Raw genomic sequence first — 17486 nt, 5'->3', positions numbered from 1 at the left:
GGCTCTTAGCAGGAATATCAGGAACTGGCGCTGCGTGGAGATCGTTTCAAGGGGTTTTGGATTCTGTTGCTGGAGCTGAGGTCACAATGGCTCATCAAGTTTGAGTGGCTGGTTCACATAGCGCATGTTAGTGTGTTTGCCATATTGAAATTTAGTGGCTCCTTCAATGGGAAAAAGATGCAACAGAACTTGTGGAACAAGTCTGCCTCTCGGCTACGAGACATTTATGTGTTTGATTTACTGTAATTAGCCAGTCTAGGGTGTGTACATGATATCAGTTGTCTTTAGAAACACACCTCAGTATGTCCATAGCTTTAGTGTAACAGATATTCTCTTGCACATTTATTACACTTGATAGGTGAAGTCATACAATTTGCTCTAGACACATCTGCTCTGTGTTCTCAATCCGTTTCTTCCACTCCACTTTCCTCCCACTCGACGCGCTGGGCGCCACCGTCACAAGACACAAGGAGCTGATAGTGGTGGGAACGTAGATGTGTCCTGAAGGACCAGGGTGACTCAGAGGCTGCGAGCAGAGTCAAACAAAGAGGTGAGAGCTGCATGTAGGAGGAGATGAGTAATAAGAACACAAAAAGGCTAAGAGAAGAAAACAATGCCATGTTGAGGACGGGGATTTGTTCTTTTCTTGAATCTGAAATAACACATTCAGAACTATACACATACTTGGCTTTTTTTAGAAAGCCAAAAAACACCCCCAATTTTTTTTTTCTTTGTAGCATCGTATTCTATTTGCAGCATTTGTCAGTTTTTGTCTGCTGCAACTTGGAATTGATGGGATAATTAAAAAAAAAAACCCAGCAACAAGCAGTAAATCAGTGTTGATGATGTGGAAATGCGTCACAGAGATGCATAGCATTCTACCTTAGAATACAGTATACCACCCAGCCCGAGGAGCAGGGGAGTGAGCAGCCAAGTCCTGATCTGTGTGTGCAGTGTTAGGGAGCCCTGCTGCTCGGCTGCCTGCCCTGCAGCCCAACATCTGCTGAGCGCAGGAAGCATTTGAAGGATAATTAAAAGGACTGGCTTCCAACTCATTTCCCGCCTCCCATGGCTAAGCAGCAGCATGCCGCTCAACAACGAGAACTGCAATTATTTTGGAAATTAAGACGAGAACGCAAATATCAAATGTGAGCAACAAGCGGATGTCTTCGTTTTCTTGTTCCAGTAATAACCGAGGTTTGGTTTTTTCTCTCTCGCTGGTGGGTCTGATTAGTCACCAGCCTATAGAGGTCAATGGGAAAGTTGTGTGATTTTATATGACAGCGGGAATGCTGCTTTCTTGTTTAGCTCTCTCCAAGCATGCAGTTGACTCGTGCATTGATTTGTGAGGCCACGCTTAGTGAGGCTAGCTAAAGCTCAGGAAACGTAGTAAAGATGTGCATTCTTTACCCAACACCAGGTCTTTTCAAGGAGATACTCAATAAAGCTTTCCATCAGTTTAAAGGGGTTGTTAGCACACGCTGTGAGACAGAGCAGAAGTGAAATATCACATAACCTGTAATGAGCATTGAGTTGCCTGGATGACAATAATGAGTGGGTGTGAGTCTGAAGTCTGGTTCACCAAAGGCTCAAGGCTATGCTTTGTCTTCCGAGCAGTAATAGTGAGAGGAGGCATAAAACTCTGATTTCATTTTTAGAGGGAGCTCATAAAGAGGAACACATATTACTTCCTGCTACATTTGAAAGCTGAAACCATTTATTGGACCTGAGCTGTTTTCTGCGGTCATTCCTTTATATGTGCATTCACACAGTTTATCAGTTTGAGGAGTTTGTTACCTCTTATTTCTCAGCTAGTCACCAGAGAATTGTGCTGGTCCTTTCTTGAAAACCTAAGATCATCCAGTTGTGCTTTACCCCACAGTCCAGCTCTGTGAGTCAAGTCCAGCCCAGTCTGCAGCCCTGCAGCCTGCCTCCTTTGTGGGACACCAGTCATGTGAATAAGACCCAGAATGGAGAGCCAGCTGTCCTTTTCCTGCCAAGTCATGTGCAAGTCACAAAGCAGCAGTGCCACTTGAAAGAGAAAGCAATAATCAATTTTGCAGAGTTAGCCTCTGAAAGGCTTGTTTTGTTCTCCGGGCCTGACGATTTAGGACTGCGAGGCCAGCAGTGGCGTTTGTCGTTATAATGGAATACACTGCGCTCTATTGTCCAGAACCCCACGAAGCCAAGCATAAAAGTCAATTTTTGTATTTCTGTATAATAATAGCACGTTTGAGAGCACTAAATCTGCAGTCACATTATGTCCTCAGCAATTTTGGCATGTCAATGAAGGGGCTTGTTTACCATCCACTCTTCCAGGTTAAGACAGTGAAGAAGCACTGAATGCACTTTGACAGTCTCACGGAGCATAGATTTTCATTGGGGCAGCAGAGAGAAACCAAAGCTCTTTTGTTAAGCTGGTATCTGTAAGTATTTATGGCTGCCACAATTGGCTTTTGTTGGCAAACATGGGGGGGGGAGTCGGGGTGATTTGCACACTGGCTTTAAAGTCTTTTGTCAGAGCCAGGAGAGCATCACTCAGGCTCTGCTGCTACTGGCTACAGTGAGTAAGACGGGATGGAACACAGCTTTTCTATTTCCCTGGGACATTGTTTATAGGCTGAGGATAGTGTCTGGGAGTGTAGAGGGACTTGTGCTGTGTGAGGCTGGTACATACCAAACAGAGGCATTTGCTTACCTAACCTCCTTTGTATCGTTCTGGTAGTGTGCCTTCAGGTAAAGTGCTCTGTAGAGATGTTCCCTCTCAGACACTGCTGATGTCTTTTCCAGAGCAGGATCACTTAGCTGCCGTCTCTGTGTCGAACACAACTGACAAAAAATAACTGCAATACCACTGGTGGCTTGTTGCTCAGATAGCAGTAGCAGCGTTTATGATAGCAACTTTCAATAATAATATTACATAACCTTTAATTCCCATTTTGCCATAAGTTAGAAATACAGTAGTCTTTGCAACAAGCCTTTTTTGTCCCTGTAGTGGACTCCTGTGGTCTTTGACAGAGGACACAGTGTTTGTGTCAATCTGGACTTGACTTGTACTTCATGTATTATTAGATCTTATACATGTACCTCACCCATCCTCAGCTATATTATCGTAGTAATGGTGTCATCAAATTTCTCATCTGCAGCCGTGCTGCCCTGTGAGGCTGGAAGCAAATGCTGACATGTCTTATTACCAGTATGTGAGAATAAAAAACATATGAAACATATATATGTGAAGTCAGTTGTTATAAAAAAAAATATGATTTTGACCTGATGGTTGTTTTCAGGAGGAATAATTACACAGTGATTACAGTTAATTATGGCCATACGGAATCCCTGACTCATAATTCATTCAATAAATATTAATTGACCAACTAATAAACACTGACATTAGTAAAGCTATGCTGCTATCATGGTTGAATATATAAAAATGTAATTACTGCATTAACAATAAAACCGCCTCCCCCTGGGGATGTGCTGTAGCTAGCCTCTAATGCTAAAATCAGATTCCAATGAACAGGACAGACCGGTTCCTGCAGGTTTCATTGGAAGCTTTGAAACTGTTAGCCTCAAACTACATTAATGAAGAGCTTAAAAGTTTAACAGCGAGACATAAATCTGTCATAAAACTGTCCTCCAGCTGCATGTCTGCTCTACCTGACAGCAGTCGAGCTACCAGCTTGCTCCATGAACAGTGAACCAAACTCATAATCATCAAAATCATTTTAGTGGAGTGTAAACATTTCAGACTCTGACATGCAGAGATTGTATCAACCACAGTCAAGTTTGTGTCATACAGTAAGATTCACAATAGGCTAATTAGCTACAGCTGAGTACATTTACCAGCGACAGCTGTTATTGCAATCGCCACCTTCAACTTTCACTTGCTCCAGCTTGTTAACACACTGATAATTATCACACACCAAGTTCTAATTAAAATATCTGAAGGTTCCATTCTTTCCAATTTCCAGTTAGAAAGATCATCAGAAAATAATCAATGCGTTGGCTGCAGCACACAGTTAGAGAAACTGGCTCCATTCAAAAGGTCCTAGATTGCATTTGTTCAGCTCCAGAAACTCTGTTGCTGTTTTTCTATAATTCTTGATTAATCTACTGAATAATTTCAAATTCATTACTTTATCCTGTGGCCTCTAAATATAAACATAACAATATTTAAAGATGGCCATAACTAGTTACCAGAGAAAGAAACAAGGAAGAAGCAAATGCTTGGTGATGGACTCAGTGAAATTAAAAAGATTTTTTGTGTTTTAAATAATTGACTAGTTTCACTGTTGCCTTGTTGACAGCTCAGCTGGGAGACTTTCTATTGTCCTCACCATGTCCCTGTTGCATGTTTGCTCTGTCCTGTCGGTGTCCACATGTTAGCCGTGAAGTGCTCAATGACCCATGACCAATTGCTTGGATTTAATTACCGTGATCACACATGCAGAGTGTGTTTGGCTTGGTGACACGGCGCTCCCCAAGGACCAGCAGTGTCACGTAGGTCAGTGTCTTGTTGAAGGTTGTCCCCCTTCCTCCAGACACACGCCCTGCCCCCAGACCAGCTGGGTCCCGCCAAACTGCTACAGACACAAGCACACACACACACACACACACACACACACACACACACACACACACACACACACACACACACACACACACAAAAACACAAAAACAACATCACCACATCAAATACCAGCCTCCTCTGCCGTTCCATATACATACATATCACTCTCTCTGTCTCTCCTCGCCTCAATAACACTTGCAACGGGTTCAATTAGCACACGGCTCGACCTCCTCACCCCGCTGCAGTCCCACAGGAGTGTGTTTGGATTGTGCAGGGCTACCGCAGACCTGAAGATTTCCTCTTAGTGGGATGGGATGGGAATACACTCAGCAGCCCGCAGTGGCTCCATTCCACGACTTGCCATGTACAGTAAAGCTCGGCTCTGTTCAATATGATGGGCTCTGAAGCCTCTCCGGAATGTAGTAATTGAGAGAGGGGGTGTAGTGGAAAATGTTGCAATTGCAAAGCATGTTTTTTTTTCTTTCTGTAATGCAGTCCTCCTTTTTGAAAAATGAATCTGTTGGCCAAGAACAAATGTCGGCTTCCAGACCTCCGCTTGCTTTTATCTTCTCTGAGAGAGCTTGGTATTTTTCAAAAACAATTTAATGAAAGCTTTTGACTCTTTTCACCCTTACCTTCTCTTCCTCTTCGCTTTCCATTATTGGCAGACTTTCTTTTTTCATTGAGGCGGCTTTTCTGGAGTCTCATTTGACATGTACACAGAAGCTTTTCCATTGAATCACCTCCACTGAGTTTTTATTTCCACTTGATTAAACATATTTAGTTTTTACACAGCAGAGGCTACCTATGCTCTCAAACCCACTGAACCACTTGGCTGCCTGTGTGGACTGTCAAAAGCAAGTCTCCAAATCTGCAGATGTATGGCCCATTCCATGCCGACTGCTGATAAAGTGAAATGCATATTTAACGTTTGGCGTTGAATGAGTTCACCATCCCCCCCATCAGGTTCAGAGACTCAACTGGTCCTGCTCAGTGAATCTGCTAATCCCCTTCCTGCTGAGTTGACCTTTTTACAAACCAAAGGCAGCTTTACTCAGACTGTATCTTAATCATTTTTTACCCTCCTCTTTTCTTTTCTACAAAGCTGCTTGTTGGGAGCAGCTCTGTGTACCTGTGAACAGAGTGCAGCAGAATTGTCACAGTTCAAGTGTTCAAGGAAAATAACCTTTTATATTTTACTATGTATTTGGAAAAACATTATTAAGTTGCCGACGCTCGAGGGCAAAGAGTTCCACTTGTTTAGATAGTCTTGATTTCCCTTTCTCTTTTTTTTTAGCAGTAAAAAGAAAGTGTTATACTGTGGGAATCCAAGACGGTGCAGCTCCTCTACACAAAAAACACAGACCCATATGATAAACTACAGTGAAGAGTGATTCACTGCTTTTATCTTTTGTTTGTCTACCAACAAGCACTTTAAATCGGTTATTCCATCCAGCAGGCAGAGAGCACAGTATTTTTTTTTAAGTATTTTTATGTATTGTGTATTTTTGTACAATGTTATATAGCTTATGATATATGTATTTATTTATTTAGCTAGTACTCAAATGTCCTGTTTCTCTTTTATACCGCTGTGACAAACAAATGTCCCCTCTGGGATGAATAAAGTATGAGCTAACTGAACCTACAGTAATGCAATGCAGTCTACATGTATGGTCATTTTAAATCACTGAGCATCCTCAAGTTTTGATTGTTATGTCCTACAGAGTAAATGAACACCACAGCAGTGTTTTTTTTCTCAGCTTGTCTCTTCATGATAAAGTTATGTTACCATCAATAAAACATGCTCTGGGTAGTCACAGATGAACAGACTCCACTGTAACAGCACTGCAACAACAGATTCTAGTGTTCGGTTTTTGTTTAGTCTTTGCAGGAGAACACAATCTGCTTTCTCAAAAACAAGCCCTGTCATTCCCTCTGTGGTAGTTTCAAAAAGCCTCAACAAAAGAAGCATTTGTTCTGTTGAGCTGCGTTGTATTACATTGGTCTGCTTTATATTGTGTCTCCTAAATACCAACCATCGCTCATCCTCATGCCTGGATGTGTTTGGTTCTGTTTCCCTCTGGACTCTTGCATCACTCCTGAGCCCTCGAGGAACCGTGTCATTTTTTACATTATTTCATCTCTGCAGCTCATCAGTTGCACAAAGCTCAACCTCTGCTCCGTCCTTTTATTATTTCACACACACAGACTATGTGTCTACTTCAGCTCTGCACTAATAAGTCCACACAGCCGCAGCTGTAGATGTTTTCGTTTGCCTTTTTATTCCTGACATCATCTCTTTCCCCTTTACTTTTCGTACTGTTGATAAACAAACCTCAGCTCATTTGCATATGTTCTTTCAAACTCATTTTTTCAATGCTAAGTTTGATATCTAAACAAGTGTAAGGGAATGCAACACACAACATGTCCTTCCCTCATTCAGCCTAACCTGTAAAACTCTGTATATGACTGGGCTGTTTATTATTCAACACAAAGAGCTGCCAACATACCAAGATATCTACTCCAGCTGTTCAGTAGAGTCTTGGAGAGTGGAGCAAATCTGCATGTGTGACACTCTCGCTGAGAGCCCAGGTTGTTTAAATCCTCAGTATTTTTATACGCATGAATACTTGAATCAGCTTGGTGGCGCAGAGTGATTAGCCCATTTGCAGTTTTGAGAACGTCTTGGTTATTTGCAGCCGCACCAATGAAACATTTTCTATCTCTCTGAAAAGGTTAACTCTTCAAAGATAACCGATGAAGTGTTCATGCACAAAATAGCAGCATAAAGCAGTGCACTCACTGGGCTGGTGGAAAGATTATATTGTAGCCAGGAGCTGTTGCAGCCTCTCTCCAGAGCTATACTATAGGTAAGCATTTAGAGGAATTGTAGGTCTCTGCTTTTTTAGTGAATGAGTCAGCACAGAGTGCACTGGCAGCAGGAAGTGCTGGTCTTCTGTCAGACAGAGCAGCAGAATGTGCTGCTATCATACTCACACATGTTGCAACAGTTTAACAGGACAGAATTAGTCCTCTGTCACTGATCTGATCTTCGTGCTGGAGGAGCTCAGTCATTTGGGGTGACTAATGCTTTTGTGCTACGGGGAATGCTGCTGTGTTTTGCTACAAGGCTGAGGTTAAATTAAACAGCTAGAAGACACTGTATAGTCCTGCAGCAAGTCATTTATGTAATGCTGGAGATCTTGCGTGCTTACACATTTAACAGATGCTTTTATCCGGAGGGAATTAGAGCAGGTGCAAGATTGGTGCAGTCTAAATTAAAGCCATGCGTCACTGATATTGCCAGCAGCCCAAACTGCAGACTAATACAAGGTTGGTTATGTAATAATAACGTTTTTAGATTCAGACTAAACGTGAATATTAACACATCACATCTTACTGTGTGCATACCGTTTTGTAACCTGCCACCGTTCATTAGAGCTTAAATGATCAAGGCAATAGTTCACCAGTTGACACTACAGACACAACTAACTCTGATCTGCAGCTGTATGTGATAATGAATTAAACAGTGAAGTCATTTTGCAAAAGATTAAGGAATGCCAGTCATTCTCTGATTACAGTTTGAAGATGTGCAGCTTTTCTTTGTTACAAATAATCAAAAACTGAATTGTGACCAAATTGAGTCATTTTAAAGAGGCCACTTTCAGCTCTGGAGAGATTTTATGGCACATTTTCATAGTATTTTGAATTAATTAATTGATTAAATAATTATCTGATTCAATTACAACAACGAATGTAATTAGCCTTAATATACATCAATATTAGACTTAACTCTTAAAGGGAGAAAGTGTCTATTTGGATGTGAACACATACAGCACAGTCGCAGGTAGGGACATTACATACCATATCTTCCATCTGTCCTGAATGAACAGGTGTAGGTGTGGTGGTCCTCGCTGCAGCCGGCCCTGGTTCAAATACCCCGTTGTGCCCTATGCTCAATGTCATTCCCCATCTCTCTGCCTCCCCGTTTCCTTTCTATCTCTACTGTCCTGTCAATTAAAGGCAACCCCCCCCCCCCAAAAAAAAAATACAAAAAAACCCCAAACAAAACAAAAGAAAAAAACTGATGTAGAACTCTTACAGCATCCCGGCTCAGTGAGTGTCATCATGGATGTCAGAAGTAGTTTGAGGAAGAATAGTTTTTCCAGCGCTCTACAAGCAGCACTTGCCTCTATCAGTCAGGGGAGGAAGAAAACTATTGCAAGTATGGAAAAGTGTGTTGAATTGCTCGGTTGAAATAGTACTGTTAAAATGAAAAGTTTGTATGTGAAAAGTGTAAAAATGTAGCTTTGTGTCACAGTTAAAATGGAGAGTTTAGACTGCCTGTTGTGAATTTAGGGAAACAACATTTTTCTTTTCCAGTATGAAGGGGCTTGTTTACCAGGACTTGCTCATTTCCAAGTGATCTTTGCTCTTTTTTTTTTTTGAACGCCTCATACAGTATATCTGGCAAGTCTTCCCAGTAAAATCTCAGCCCCAGTAATCCTGATAGAGAAGAAGAAGTAAAAAGAAGACAGCTGTTGGGTGGAAAGTGTGAAGTCATTTATCATGGTTGTGGGAGGCAGAGAGGAAGGTGGAGAGGAGGGGGAAAGGAGTCGTCCCCGGGGACTCCTCCTGTGGCGACTCTGATCTTGTCTCGGAGCAGGCTGGGTTGGGATAATAAAAACTTAACAGCCATTAACTGAGTGAGTCACAGTGGGCTCTTCCTAATGCCTGGCTGTGGGGCTCTGCAGATACAATGAGCTGGACCGGGCTGCGGCTGGTTACGCTGCAGCACGTAGGCCCGCTCTAGCTAAGCTCATACAGATGTCACTCGTAGAAATGATTATGACCTCTTGACCCCGTCTATGCAGGACTGTTGTATTTGCCAGATTGCTGGCTTTACTACGCTGCAAGCTGCTGGGGCTACAAGGGCTTTGTAGCACCTCTGCTTGGATGCTTGGTTTCATACTGTATGCTAGAAAGAAATGGATATTTCAGATGACATCGGGTCAGGAATGAAACCTGCTCAGCTTCAAAGTCCGAGTTTGTAATCCACAAAATTCCAGTCAGAAGTTTAGAGCACCTCCGTTTTTCCAGCTGTCATCTAAATCGACTTTGTTCAGTATTCTAGGAATCATTGAATCGTGAACTTGAAGGTTTTTATCATATTTTTGGCTCCTTCAGCAGCCAAACACACTTGTTACATTGTTGTTTCGTGAAAATGAAATACTCCGAAAGTTCGGCCCAACACTGTTGTATTTGTAGCTTTCTTAGCTTTCACCGTCTGTCCAGTTTATCACTGACAAACTCCACAGAGCTGAAGTCTGGAGACTGTTCTCGTCTTACATCATGTCAGGACACCTTCTGGTGCTCTGCCTCATTATCTTGCTGTAGGATGAACCCTTGACCATCCAGTCTGTCATCCTTTGTTACTTTTCTTTGTCTCCCTATTCTGCAATACACAGTACAGTACTACGTCCTTCGACAGTGGGTTTCGCAAATTAAGTTTTCAGGCTTTACTTACACCCATTGGTGTAGGAAACTGTTAAAATCCCTGTTTTCATTGCAATTCATATGATTTTTCAGCTTTTGGTGACCTGAACCTTTATTCCTGGGGCATTTTATTGTATATGTTGAAGTTTCAATAAAAATGTTTGATTGGCAGTGTACAACAAGAGTTCTATGCTCCAGGGTGATGGCATTTCATTTTGGTCTGGTCTTGGTTTTGGACTCTTTTCTGAGTGAAAGGAAATGTTGCATAAGGAAATATATGAAGGAAAGCAGGATCCTCAGCCCTGCATATGATTAAAAACAACATCACAACAACAACTGCTCATTGTGCTTCACTACCTCCAGGGCAGTGACTCACTGCTTCCAAGGATGTAGCCATGGTGTTGATATAGACACAGAAGATTTTTTTTTAGAGACTTCCCCAAACCACAAGTCAGTTCACTTGTTGTCACGTCAGTTTGGAAGTTGTTGCAGAGTTTGGAGTTGATGTAAAGAGTTGTTCAGAAAGTGGAGGGATGTTCGTTTAAGGAGTGTTTAGTTGTGGTTTGGAGTGTGGACACTGAAGTGGTGTTATGTGTTCTGGGCTTTTGACTACCTGAACACTTTATCTTTCTGTATCTTCTCAGTATATTGGCCACATGATACCTAACACACAATATTCATTCACTACAATCTGGTTTTAAGACTCTGATCAGTTGACCTGTTCTCCAATGTTTGATCCTACATAATAATAATAATAATAATAATACATTTTATTTGTAACGCACTTTATATTTAACAAAAAAATCTCAAAGTGCTAGAATACATAATAGTTCAATGACAGCTTAAAGGACAATTCCGGGCAAATTCAACTCTTTGCTGTATTTTCCTATCATTTTAGGTCTAAAAGAAGGAATCTGAAGATTTTCAGTTTAATTGCTCCTGTTTTGCGGTAGTTGTGTCTGTCCCCGCATCGCCATGGCAGCGATGAATGGGAGCGGATGGAAGTTCCGCTGCTTAGGCTGTTTACATCCCTCAAAGCCACAATTTTGCACAGACAGCGTCAGATGGCTCCTCAAACATGCACCGAGAAGTTTATCTACTTCAAGCAAGCCGACATGTTTGTAAAACTAGATCTAATTCAAAGTCTCGCGCAAGACCAAAGTTGACGCTCGGTGTGTTCAGGTGCAGTGGGAAGCTCCTGTTTGTGTCATAAACACAGGAATATCAACTCTTGACTTGCTTGAAGTAAACAAACTTCTTGGTGCATGTTTGAGTGGCCACCTGACGCTGTCTGTGGAAAAAAATTGTTTCCTTCTTTTAGACCTAAAATGTTAATGAAAATACAGCCCCGAGTTGAATTTGCCCGGAATTGTCCTTTAATTACGTCAGATGTACAGTAGCAGAGCTGGAGCAGAGTTAGTTTAGGTGTGCATAGTAAATATATTCAGCTTTCCATTACTGTAGTGGTGGATGATTGTTTTGGGATCTGTTTAAAAAGAATTGATGTATATGTCACTCAGCCCTCTGAGTATGAAGTATATTGCATATGCATTTGTATGACAAAGAGCTGTTGGCAGCACCGCTTTTGCAAAATAGAATCGTTTTGTGGAAATGTGTTCTGAAATACGCTAATGAGATTCAGAGAATAGGCTGACGAGGCGAAAAAAGACATTTCTCATTTCATTACGGCAGCCAGCTATTTGTAAGTGTTCATTGTTGTTTGTGTAAAATGGGACTGATACATTAGTTCAAACAGCACTCAGCAGTCAGCGCTGTGTTTTAACAGAGTCTCGGCGCTGCAAGTGGTTTTGACAGTGAGACTAATAAGGTATGACTTTGCCCCCCTCTGGCATGTTGCCTGAAGAAATGCACGTACAGTATCTTATGATAAGATCTTATCTGCTTCAGTTCCTTATCACTCTCATTTCAGCCGGTAATCATCAGATCTGCCAGTTAGGTTTCTGTCAGTGTGCAGCTGTGTTAACAATAGAGAGGTTTAATGTTGGAGGATTACAGAAAGAGCTAGGAATCATCCTCTGCTCTTCAAGGGGAGAAACTTTGCTCCGGGCGCTAACCATTGATTGCAGGAGTTACAGTGCTGTGTTCACATTCAGTGGGAAATAAGGCACAGATGTTGCACACAAGAAACCAGGCTATACTATACCTGGAGAAGCAGGGTCCTTATTCACATGACATGTACGACATGAGAGAGCTGCAAAAAGCCCTCAATAACCCAAAAATAACCTCAGCACTTGACTCCTTCTGTAATGTGCAGAGTGCAGGTCCGCTTAACATGCTCTCTGAGATGGTTTCCTCCTTGTGCTCTATATAGAAGGCCACCACATTAAAGTTTAACCATGAGCCTTGATTGCTTACATTGTGAAAGGCTCTCATCTCCTTTAGCAAAGATGCATTGGCCAGGATATCATGTCCCTTGGTGTGAATAAGATATGATATTGCTTTAGATTGTTGAAACTGAGACAAAATAGGAAAAGAGGATGTGGGCAGCAGCAGAGTTGTCAGGCTTAGACTTCAATTCATGAGCTGACAAGAGGAAATATTCAGTGGTAAGCGGAGGACTTAATGGGCTGAAAATCATTTAATGCATTTCAGTGTTTGAATGTGAGCCTGAGTTTAAATGTGTCATCACCGTGTCCCATCTTTCACCTTTTAGCGTTCAGCGATTCACAGAATAAAACCTGTGGCATTGGGTAAAAGAGGAAATATTCTCCATGGGAAGTTTAACAGATGTGAATTTATTTTCTCTGCTCTGTTAACTTTCTGTCGATGTAATCACTTCTTCTAATTGCTGTTTGATGAATAACCACATGAGCCACATGAGAGGAGCAGCAGAAAGGTTAAAGCTGCAAGTGCAACCTGACTCCGTTCTCACGGTGAGCAAACCAACTGTTTGTGGCAGTTTTGCTTTTTTCGTTTCTGTCTCTGACACAATGCTGAGTTCTTTTGAAAGGATTAGATTTGCTGTATTTTGAGGCCTGCTTCACAAGTATTTCAAGGTCATTTCCTGCAGTAGTTTCATCATTTCTGCTCTGGCGCCGCTGGCTTTACCTAGCTTGATCATGCTGTATGATATCATTCATTCAACATTATTAGTCAGTTATCCATTGGAGATTCAGGCATGTGGTTTCAGAAGGAATTGGGGTGGATCTAATCCATTATTAAATATGCTAAAAATATCTGAATCATTTTAAATGTGTTGTGCAGCTTTCAATATTATCAAATGACTTCAGTTATAAATAGAAAAAAAAATCAGATATGTTGAAAGGAAGCATCTAAGTAATGTTCAGAAATTGTGATATCTGAAAATGAGATGAACAGTAGAAAATGCGACATGTCTGAATCCTCAACACGAAGACACAATGATCTGGTTGTTCCAGTCAAAGAACTCACTCACAACACTAAACACTCTCTGAATCTTGTTGAACTGTGAAAACACGCAGCTCAGCCTCAGTTATAGTGTTTCTTTTATGAACAACCTTTGGTCCGAACAGACCTCAGCTTGAAGGAAACACATTAATCACGCAGCCGCCAAAAGTTTCTTCCTGGCCTCTTGTTAAATTGTTGAAAAAAATTAACAATAAAAGCATTTATCATTTAAATGAAGGCTGTGAAAAGACTGCCAATAGTCCCTGAATCTTTTGTACAGTTAATAAAGAAGCACCGGGAGAGATTCAGGAAATGTCAAAGATATATTTGTGACAATAAATGTGTTTTTCATCCTCCAGCAACCAGAGGCAAGATTTATAGGTAATTTATCAATGACTTTAATTGGAGAAAAATGGATGTCCCAACTTTAATCCTATTGATCAAAGCAAGATAAATAGACAATACTAATGTGTTCACAGTTGATGGATTTCCTCTGCCCCGTTTGGCTGAACCTGAAGTGGATTTGGGCTGCTACCAGGACTGCTGAACACTGGGAGCGGTCCAGCACCAGCCATTTCTCTCGCACTCTCTTTCTCTGCCTGTTTGTCCCTCTCTCCCACTGGCGGACAGAAAACCACAGGAAGCCGCTGTCAGCTGCCTCTGGAGCAGAGTGAGCGATGCAGGAAGTGACCATCAATCCCTCCTCATTTCCTCCTCTCTGGTCCCTGGCTGCTGGTTTTGGAAGGAGCTCTCCCCGAGCTGCTCGCCATCAATATGCACTAATGATAGGAATTAGCAATGAACCACTGGACGCTGACATTAGGCAGATCAACAAGATGCTTGTTCCTCTATTTAATGGTACATGGCAAACTGCTAGGGCATAGGAGCTGGACCCTGCACAGATTAGGACCAGATTGAATTAACTGTGGCTGGACAAGTATGAGGGAAGCCTTTAGTGGTTTGTATGGTACAAGAGTACATGTGGTAAGGCTTAGAGGATTGAGGAAACGGAACAGGGTTTACAGTGGGCTGAAAAGCCCCAAGTGATCTGCAAAGCACATTTTTCCATGATCACCTCTTTGTCCTGTCTGTAACAAAGGCAGGAAACATCAGAAGATGTCTGGCATTTTACAACTGCAGAGAGTAGCCTCCATCCCAAACCCACAGCAGATTTACATGGGAGGAAGTTCACTGCCCAGTGAAAGCCACAGTGTCCACTGTCCAGCCAGTATATGTTATATGGCGTGTTATTTCTACATCTGCTGTGGCTGGCTTGTCATACAGCTCAGGTGTCAGTACAATGATGCATTATGGCATGATACCAGCTGGCCAACTGGCATATTATCATCTTTTCAAGTTAGCATCACAGTTGTCAACCAACAGTTAGTTACTGACACGTCATTCAGCGTACACAGGGCAGCCCCTTGGCCTTCATTTGGAATTTGTCCTGTCCTCTAGGTGAACAGCACAGCGGTATTCTCTCTCTTTTTAGCCTCTTTTGGCGCCTTGGTGCTGGACTGCCACTGTAGGTTTATCACAGCTTTTTTCACAACTGCCTGGAAACAACTTTGATGAGAGCGGCGAGAGGAGCTAAAACTGTGTAGCTGCAGGCCATAAAGGCAAAGTAATACACTGAAAGATGATAAAATGCTCCACAAACTGCAGAGACTGATTATAATCAGTGAGTTTGTCACTACAGTATGACTCTAGAAATAACTACTTACCGTTTTTTTAAGCTCTGTCTTATGGAGACACTTTGATACTCAAAAAGTATTGAGGTTTGATTCCAAGTCCAAGTGTCCATAAAAGGTCGGTCTGCCAGTATATGTTGTAGATAAATAAATCGGACAGAATTAATGAAATGGCAGATTAACCTTTCTGTTTGGAAAGGATAAATGAGTTAATGCTATTTAGCCTATTTAGCTTAAGTCCATGGTCAATACTGAAAAGTGCTCTGTGGATAAAGAGACATTTCTGCTCCTGGTGATCATGTCAGCTGTCTGTCATTCAGTAGCATTGACCCCACACTGACCTGTGGCTGCAGAGGATGTTGTAGCCCGAGGCGAAAGACAACCACTGTGAACAAATTCTCTGGTATTTCTTTTTATTTAGTTTGCTGGGGAATTTCAGTGGGAGGGAAAGGCAGATGCCCTCCAGGCAAGCAGTGGAAAAGGCTGAATGTGATAGGGGAGAAAACGTAAACGAATTGGTGCGAACTGCCCAGTTTTCAACCTTTAGGAGTGATTGGATTGTTGTTTATATTACAGTTTTTTCTCATCTATTTCTTCGACAGATTATTATTATTTTTTTGCGTTGCTCCTTCCAAATAGCCCAGATGCTGACCCCTTGACGAGTGGCTGTAGCAGCTGGAATTAATTTCTCCAAACCGCAACCTTGTGTTATCCTCGTTCCCTCCTCCAGTATATTGTACTGGGGGGGGGGGGTTACTGTCTAGTTGGCACTGAACGACTCTCTCTACCTCCTGTGATAAATATTGCAGGCTTTTGCCACTCAAGGCCAGACATTGTCAGGATATTGCTGTGCTTTTAGCACCAGAAGGACTTCCGCTACCCAGCTCTTTGAACCAGGCGGCGCAGGAGACACGAGACAAGAGTGTAATTGCCAGGGTTGGAATGTGCTGTGTGGCAATTAATGGCAGCCTCCTTTTTTTTTTTAAGAGGAGCATTGAAGGGGTGGGAATGACTTTGGGCAGCCATTGTTGCCTCTTGATTGAGGCCTCTTTGAGAGCGGGAGGCAGTGCTTGTTGAAGCATCTTACAGCTGAGGCTCCACATCGGGCTGAGAACACCAAGAGCTCCAGGCGTTAGGAGAGATATCGCTGGCACATCGTTTCTGCCCTCCACATTTTGACTTTCATTATTAAAATTGGACAAGATATCATTACCCTCAGATGCTTCACTTCAAATCTTTTGACAGAGTGTGTGCTTTAAGAGGGAGTGCTCTTTGAATCTTTGTCAGTGTCTACCCCTCTGCACAGCTGTTACATCACACACAGCCTGTTGGGTTGAGTTTACATCTCAGACCTTCAAAGGTGATGCAGCCAAATTTCCCGGCTTTTCTTCTGTGATAGAGGAAGCCTGTCGGTTCTCGGTGCTGGAGGAGCCTCATGAAAGCCTCATGATTCCCACATCAAAGCCTCAGATGGCCACAGCGATCATGCAGTTTACTTAATACATTTGCTGACTGCAGCAGGAATGGATCGTCTGCATTGTTTCCTATAATCACACCTACACAAGCTTTCAGGGTTGGAGGAAGTGCATCATAGTAAAAAAAAAAATCCCAAAAGAGCTTGAGGATACATGATTTGTTTTCTTTGATTTCTAAGAGGTGATTGATCTGTGTCTCCCTCTGTTGCGGTAAACGTTATTCAGACCAGCTTTGGTTATTCAATAAAACACATCAAACCTAACCTCATACAGAAATTGCTGTTTGCCATCCCTTGTCAAGCCGATCTTCTTTGAGTCAGTAGGTTATGAACCCAGCAGCAGCTTATATGTATCAATAGCTCTGCATACAAGGAAAACTAATTTCACCACAAGGGAAACAGCAGCGCTCTCCATTGTAGCAGCAGCCCTTTCAGTTTTGAAACCAAACATTCCTGTTGATGAATGTGGCTGCTGAGAGTATAGAGCTTTTGAAAAAGGAAAAAAAAGAAAAGAAGAAGAAAAGAAAAGCCCATGAGAGTCGAGCTCGCCTTGCTTTTCAGTGTGTGGGAAGAGAGGAAGAGGAATGTTTAAACCCCACTACTACCTTTAGCCTGCCATGGCCTTTCATTACCCAGGCTGCTGAGGGAAAGGGGAATTGAAAGGTCTGCTCAGGAAACCCAGCCGACAGAAGGCAGACTACATGTCAAGTGAGCCACAGCTGTTTTGTAGGGCAGTTGATCTGTTCTTCACGGCTTCATGAGTCACTCTGCCTTCCAGCTATGATTTCAGAGCAGAGTTGTATTTACAAGTGAATGGTAATTGTAAAAAATGTAATTGTTAAAAGATTAGCATATTGCTCTGAGTTAC

At 42.2% G+C, this 17486-nt stretch overlaps 2 protein-coding genes across 10 annotated transcripts in view; both read left to right on the top strand.

Annotated features, from left to right (window-relative positions):
* Nucleotides 1–17486, top strand: part of fbrsl1 (fibrosin-like 1) — a 275251-nt gene that overhangs the window by 31776 nt on the left and 225989 nt on the right. The window lies entirely within an intron of this gene.
* Nucleotides 8074–17486, top strand: part of chfr (checkpoint with forkhead and ring finger domains, E3 ubiquitin protein ligase) — a 262229-nt gene continuing 252816 nt past the window's right edge. Inside the window, exon 1 of the mRNA XM_083979476.1 lies at nt 8074–8081. The gene's annotated coding sequence lies outside the window, so the exon portion shown is untranslated. The remainder of the gene's footprint in view (nt 8082–17486) is intronic.

The sequence above is a fragment of the Trachurus trachurus genome, assembly GCF_905171665.1.
Source record: "Trachurus trachurus genome assembly, chromosome: 9".
In the NCBI taxonomy this organism is placed as follows: Eukaryota; Metazoa; Chordata; class Actinopteri; order Carangiformes; family Carangidae; genus Trachurus; species Trachurus trachurus.
This window is presented reverse-complemented; position numbering and strand designations above follow the sequence as displayed.